The sequence below is a fragment of the Lipotes vexillifer genome, unplaced genomic scaffold, assembly GCF_000442215.2.
Source record: "Lipotes vexillifer unplaced genomic scaffold, Lipotes_vexillifer_v1.1 scaffold204, whole genome shotgun sequence".
NCBI classification, from domain to species: domain Eukaryota; kingdom Metazoa; phylum Chordata; class Mammalia; order Artiodactyla; family Lipotidae; genus Lipotes; species Lipotes vexillifer.
In genome coordinates this window covers 318,330-326,059 of record NW_006777418.1, presented here as the reverse complement: position 1 = coordinate 326,059, position 7,730 = coordinate 318,330, and positions in this window count along the sequence as shown.

Below are 7,730 nucleotides of genomic sequence, written 5' to 3'. Positions count from 1 at the left end.
GCTCAGCGGCCACGGCTCACGGGCCCAGCCACTCCGCGGCATGTGGGATCTTCCCAGACCGGGGCACGAACCCGTGTCCCCTGTATCGGCAGGCGGATTCTCAACCACTGTGCCACCAGGGAAGCCCTGTATTTGTTTTTAATTAATTATTCATCTTCACATATTCTTTTAAGGGTATATATATGATCTCTGATTAGAAAATCTCTAATTCAATATGAATACACAAGAATGTGTATTGTCTCAATATTTGTCAGAGCGCATTACAGACTTCAACTGTGCACAGTTACTCCTGCTTATGGTGTGTGTCTACAGAACAATCATGAGGCAAATACTCCAAATAGTGAGGTGAACATCAATCGATGTATGATAAATATAGTCACCATTCTCATCGCCAAGCATATAAAGTGCCTAATGGTGAGTGGGGAAAATATTATTCATTTTGTAACATTTTCTCATAAAATGTGTCTGCACATGCAGGTAATTTTTTGTGGTTGTTGTTTAGGGTTGCTGACTAAGAGGGAATGAGCAGTTCACTAGAATGGGGAGAAAAATGAATTTGAGACAGGAGGCCTGGGTTGGAGCCCAGCTCCCTGTTTATTAGATATGATACTTTCAGCAACTTACTTCCTCTTTCAGGCCTCAATTTTCCCGCTTTGAATGAGGAGGTTGTCTCTCCTAGCTTTTGCACATGTGTCTCCATCTATCAGGAATCATTCACGTACCATCTTCAAGATTTTTGCCCATATGTACATCACCTCTATTATTTGCTTACATTTTAAATGACTCATTTTTTTATAAAAGCAAATTTATTTGAAAAGAAAACCGTATTATTACTAATAAATATGGTAAACTAGTGTCACTTGCAAACAGAAAAAAATATAATGAATCACCTCGTCATCCAAGGATCCCCGTTATATCACCTTTTTCCTACAAAACATCCCACCTTTTGGATAATACTGCTCATGCAGCCATGATCTACCCTCTTTGTGAATCGATAAGCTGTGGCCTTGCTTACTTTTAGAAGTTAAGATTCATTACTTATTCTCTCTCCCTTGGAAAGGCTGATGGAAGTATTTATGGTTTTGGGTACCACAGTAACCGAGCAGTGCTTGGCAGAGCTTTGAGATAACAGGATGTAAGTGACATCCTTAGCTTGGGGCTTGTTTTGAACATGAGAACCCATGTGAATTCAGAAAAACCCCAAATTCCCCAAATAGTTACAGTATGGCTCTTAAGTGTACCAAACAATTGGACCACATTTCAGTTTCATTGCCTCTTGGACTCTACCTATAACGAAAGGGACTCAAGATGCTAGGAAGCACTTGGCACCTGACTCCCCTTTTCTTGGGCACAGAAGTTACTCCAGGGAAATACATGATCTTCTGTACTATTTATAGTACAAAGGCTCTTGCAAACTGATTGCAAAAATGGTCCCTCCCTTCATCCATGCACATACAGCTTCTTCCATCAAGAGGAGAGGTGAGTCTATCTCTCCACCCCTTAAATCTGGACTGGCCTTGTGACTTGCTTTAGCCAATAGATAAAAGAGCTCATAGAGTCAGTAAGAAAGTTACAAGAGATAGTGTATGCAATCTACTTAGCACAGTGTCAGGCACATAAGTCCTGGTTAAGTGGTAGCAATTATCATTGAGAGTATGTATAGTATAAAGAGCATGTACCAGGAATGTTGCTCTCTGTTCCAGGGACTTTGATCTTCATATGTTTCCCTGGCCCTTCTCCTCTCCTCTCCCCCCTCATCTTCTGGCTGGGCCCAGATGCTATCAATCGATGGGTGGCATGACCAGCTAAAGAGTTTGCACAAAGCACACACGGGTTACAGTTTCCAAGAAAGTGGGAATTAACCAATCCACCCTTGGGTTCACCACAACCGCAGATCCACCCTGGAGTTAAGGACATTTATGACATAATCTAGTTGGAGCTAGTTTAATTGAAAATATCTTCCTTGGGTAATTTTGAACCCACACTGAAGAACTAGGAAAACAGACACAATTTGTTGAGTGTCATTGGCTAAGCACTTCATGTGCACGATCTCATTGAATCTTCACAGCAACCCTCTGAACGCCCTGAGACAGACTCTAAATTGTCCCCATTTTACTGATGAGAAAACTGAGGCTTGGAGATATGAATAATTTACCCAATTATGTGGAAGGTGCCGTGAAAAAAATGAAATAAGAACCGATTCTTGTTCCTCAATCTTTCAATACTAAAGATCCCTTTAATTTTCTCTTTCCTTTGTGGAAAGAGAGAGTTTTGAGAGTTTTAATTTACCATGTAACAGTATTATTATTGGGTTGGTCAAAAAGTTCATTTGGATTTTTCTGCAGGATGCTATAATATTTAAATCAACCTCTGTCTTGGAAGGTGTCAAAGTGCTAGACTTCCTGGTTGAACTAGCCCTAGCTCCTCATTTGCAACTGAAGAAACAGAAGCTCAGAAACAGGGTCAGGGATTTGCCAAGGCCACCCTGCTCCCATGTAGAAGGAAATCACTAAAATCTAGGTCTTGCTATTCCCTGTAGCCATTTCATTTTCCATGACAAAATTCTCTGGAACATGCTCTAGTCACAGGAACAATTAGTAACCAAGTCACCAGTAGGAGGTAACAGGATTAAGGCAACAATCATCGAAGAGGCTTATCACGTATTTAAAATCTTCATGGCAGCTGCTCTGTATGTGCCACACGTTTTGGCTAAGTGATTATTAACCACAAGAGAAGGTTCTGATACCATGTAGAGTAAAGGCGAAAAAATTAAGAACTTTTTAAAGATAGGTGACAACCAAAGCAGATCACAAAATACATGAAAGATGATTCGCGTGTCACTGGAGTAAAGGATTTCCATAAAGGGATGTAATGATGTACTGGGAAGAACGCGGAACTGTGTCATCATTCTTTTTAATTTGGGGCTTGCTTTACAAGATGGCATCATGTCTTCCAGTTTGGTGTCATAAAGGCTGCAACAGTGGGAGAAAGCTTCATGCGATAAATGGGACAGAAGCAGGACCTTAAAATACAAGGTAAATTTGAGACTTATGTGAGGTCTTGCCCAGGGAAAATTAGGGCTGACGATCTCCCACCCTATTCCCAGGGACTGCTAATCCTGGTTCCCTGGGGTCTGCCAGGACAGTGGAAGGTAAAAAGGGGAGGGGAAGGGAAATAACCATCGATGTTTATTGAGCGCCTCTTATTACGTGGCAGGCAGTAGACCAGGATTTGGAAGACATGAATGGATTGAATCTTTACAGCGGCAACATCAGTTAAAATGCTGCCTGTATAGCAAAGCATGGGGGTGTGAATGCAGCCTCGGAAGCTAGACTGCTCGGCCTCAAAACCTGGCTCTACCCCTTCCTACCTGCGTGAATTCAATCAAGTTATTCACCTCTGTCTACCTCAGTTTCCCCAAGTACAAAATGGGTAAAACTGTACCTACAAACTAGGGTTATTGTAAAAGTGAAATTATTTCGTAAATATTTAAAGAATATATATAATGCTCTTGTACATGGTCCTGGCTGGATAAACATTAAATAATATTACATTATGAGTAAACCAAGGCCCAAAGAGGTTAAGAAATGTACCCAAGTTCACACAGCAGAGAAGTCACTGAACTTGACATTCTGATTCCATGACCCTTGGTCCTTTCCTTTCACCTTGGGGCTGCTCGGGCTGAGTTGATGGGATATGAGACCAAAACAGCCATCCAGGCCAGAAGCTGCATTACGTTCCCTAGTAAGCGCCCCACACAGCACAAACCTGCATATCTCCACCTATTTCCCCCAAAACCAGTCCAAGCCACTGACTTCCAGACAGAAGTCCTGTGTCTCTCCTCCTGCTCTTGTCTGGAGTTTCCCAGCAAACCACGCAGCTGTCCCCACTTACACAAGCCCCAAATGCACATGGTTGCCAAATGAAACAAGGACTTTATGCACAAATTTTAAAGAATTTTCACTCCCTACAATGACTGAAGGGCATGAACGCTCAACCTAGAGATAAATTTCTCTAAGAGAAATTACTGCTAATCTTATCAAGAGGCCAAGAATTTAAGCCCTTACTTTCTGTGTTAATTTTGATTTTGTTTATTTATAAGCAAATCTTAAACTTGGAAACATAAGTCTGATTGTCTATCAGTTCTAAAATTGGTGGTTTTGGAAACTCTAATATGTTTTTCAGGGGGTCAAATATCCAACTAGTAGGAATCATCATCGTCGTCATCATCATCAAAGCAAACACTCAAACATTTTTATATATCAAACGCAATTCTAAGAGTCTTACATCTACTATCGAAGACAATCTGTAAGCCCCCCTACAAGGGGGATCTATTATTATTCCCAATTTATATATGAAGAAGCTGAGGCACAGAGAATTTAAAGGATTTTCCCAGGCAGCCTTGCTCCATAAAGGCTTCCGTGTGATCTCAAGTTGTCAACCCAGCTTCCCCAAATCTTTAACTTGGGACACAGATGCAGCCTAAAGTCATCCCAAATGTGGCCATGGAATAACCCCCACCCAAGCCTCATCTGAAAGTATAAGAGATGACTAAATAGCGAGAGGAGGTTTCCATTGAATAATAATATTAAACACTGCCAGGGAATTCCCTGGCGGTCCAGTGGCTAGGACTCCACGCTTCCATTGCAGGGGGCACGGGTTTGATCCTTGTTCAGGGAACTAAAATCCCTCAAGCCATGTGGCTTGGCCAAAAAACAAACAACAACAACAACAACAAAAACTCTGCCAAAGGATCTCAGGTTTCTTAACCAAAGTATTTATTTGGTGAATATCTACCCACTGATATGACCATTACTAGAATGGAAGTATGATTCTAGCCAGTGCCCACCTGACAGGACGAATCCTAGCTTCAGAGCACATAGTACACTACAATATTATTTCCACTTATTCATTTTCCTTCTTATAGAAGGATAATATGTCCCTGTGCAATGTCATGTAACTGCAGTGCCTGCCTATCAGAAGAGTGTACTTCCTGTTCCACTACCAATGGGCTTGGCCATTGCTGAACCCTACCCGGCTCCCTTACTTTTCTTCTGCCCCAAGAGCAGCCTATCCCAAGACATTGCTGCTCCTTTAGAATGAAGAAGGCACTTGGAGTCACAGCTGACCCTCAGCAGCTTATAGCATGAGTGAGAAATCCGCCTTAGCTGTCGAAAGCCACCAACATTGAGGACATTTGCCATCAGAACATAACCTGGTGAAAGCTGATACAAAGCAGTATCTAAAATGATTCCTAAAAATTCAAAGATGTCTGCTGATCATCCTCAAGCTACATGAGTTTCTGAAAGCCATTCTGGGCTCCCCACTGTGTTAAGAGAAACAGAATTCTGTGTTAAGAGAAAAGGAAATGGAAAGGGAAAAGTGGGCTGCAGGAAATAGAGTGTGAACAAAGACCACATCAGAGAAGCAGAGTGACAAAGCAAAAGCCATCAATAAAAGGGCATCAATAATAAAGGAATACCATCCATAACAAAGCATCACATACAAACGTGCACCACTAACAATAGAGAAGGGGACAAGGAAACAGAAAGTAGGAGAGCATCCAGATGCCGAAGGACTGCCTGAAAGACGTTACCAAAGAACGACAAGAAAAGAGAGAGACAAAATGGTGGGAGGAACTGTGAATAGTCTTAAGAGAAAAAAAAGTTGGACCGCAACATTATGTTTGCTGCAGCAAGTCCCCTGCGAGAAGGAAAGTGCAGTGAGGCAGCCTCTCCTCTGGGGAATCATTCCATTTCAGCTGGGGACAGCCCCACCAGATTCTAACACACCCTTTCAGGGGGCCACGAACGGTGCCTCCTGCCTGCCCATGAATCAATGCCCTGGGGCCTCACTACTGAAATTGGAGGTGGTGGGGGGGGGGGTGACCAAGCAGCTAAGCCAGGCCTTCAGTGGCTGGGGGCGTGAGGGGGGGGGGGGGGGGGGGGGGGGGGGGGGGGGGGGGGGGGGGGGGGCGCTGGCGGCATTGGCATCACCTGAGAGCTTGTGAGAAGGGCAGAATCCCAGGTCCCACCCCAAACTGCACTGAATCAGAATTTGCATTGTAACAGGATCCCTGGATGACTCCCATGCACAGGAGAGTTTAGTAAGTGCTGCCATTACGACCACTCGTCCTGAAGTAAGTGCATTATGCCCCTGATGTATGTCAAAATGGAAATATAAGTTATGACTCAGGTATGGCATACTAGAAATTTAGCTCTAACATTCGTTAGTTGTGTGCCCTGAAGCAAGTCACTTGACCTCTCCCGAGCTTCAGGTTCCCCCTCCGTATACTGAGCATAATGATACCTTTCTCAGAGGATTACTGTGAAGGCCAAATGAAATAACATATGTTAACTGTAGAGTAAATACTGATAGATGTCAATTCCCTTGCTTGAAGGCCAAGAACAGGTTTTGCTGAGGAGTGAATGGCAGGGGTAAGAAGCAGGAGAAAGATATTTTTGAGGAAATGAGGGCAAAGAGAAGGTCCAGCAAGGGATACTGTTCATGGCAAGACACTAGCTTAACCTGAACATTCCTAGCTGGCCCTCCTTGTTCTCTGCCCTCTGTCTTTGAAACAGCAGAAGTGTATTCAGAAAGGAGCTGGACGCTAGAAACCGTGGCACACAAGGGTTTACTCGCAGCATCTCCTGCCCCGCAGCATACGAATTATTTAGCCGATGTGCATGATTTAACTACACAGCTAAGTCTCTGAGAGTCAGTGATTTTCCACTCACGTCCCAACACTTACAAGAAAATATCACCCCAAGTATAGTTCCCTTGGCATATATTAAAGCTTCCCAACACAATATCTGCCAAGGAATTACCACACTGTATACAAATCATCCTGTTAGACAATAGATTCCTCTTTTAAAAAATCATATAAGGTTTTTAGGAAAACTGGTGTCCTATAAACCTGAAAATTTCATTAATGACAGAATTTCAAGCCCAGACCAACCTTGAGTTCTGTCTCTCTAAATTTCCTTTCAATTCTGTGTGGATGTTTCACTTTTTTCACCAGTGTGAATTAATTAAACTCTTAAGAAAGATACAGGCAAACCAGGACCTCTATCCAGGGGCTAATGTGTCTGATGCATCTTCATCTTTGAATGTATTAAATTTAGCAACCACGTGGCCTCTGTCATGCCATGGCATAAGAAATGATGATCTGGAGATATATGTGTTTCTTAGTGCGAGACTTTGGAAAGAGAAGAATTCAGCTTAAACTACATTAAATTGCACTAAACTAAAATTACTCTCTATTGCATCAATATAGGGTGCATTTAGGTTTTTGGCCAGTTAATGAATATGATCCAAATGGAAAAATAGTGGTAAGGTGGGTGGAGACAGAGAGAGAGAGAATTTGACAGAATTACACCTCCTTCGTAGGAGGGAAGGAGCTCCTGTTACGGGCAATTAAATTCCCTTCCCCCCATTACACAGACCTCTCAGCCGAAGCTGACATAAGTGACATCCAGGCACCCATAGTCCCATCACAGGTATGAAGGATGATGCCCATAGGCCCTCCAGAGACCTGCTTCTCAGGAGCCTCCTTCCCATCACAGGTGACATTTGGTCTCCAGAGCCTGTGGAGCTCAACATGTTTCCACCAATGATGCATCCGTTAATCTCACATTTGCAAACTGTTTGTCAGAGGCCATCACACAAAACTGCAAACTCAGTGGGCTTGCTTTCCTGTGTGTTTCCTGCAACACGGCTTCAGCAGGAAT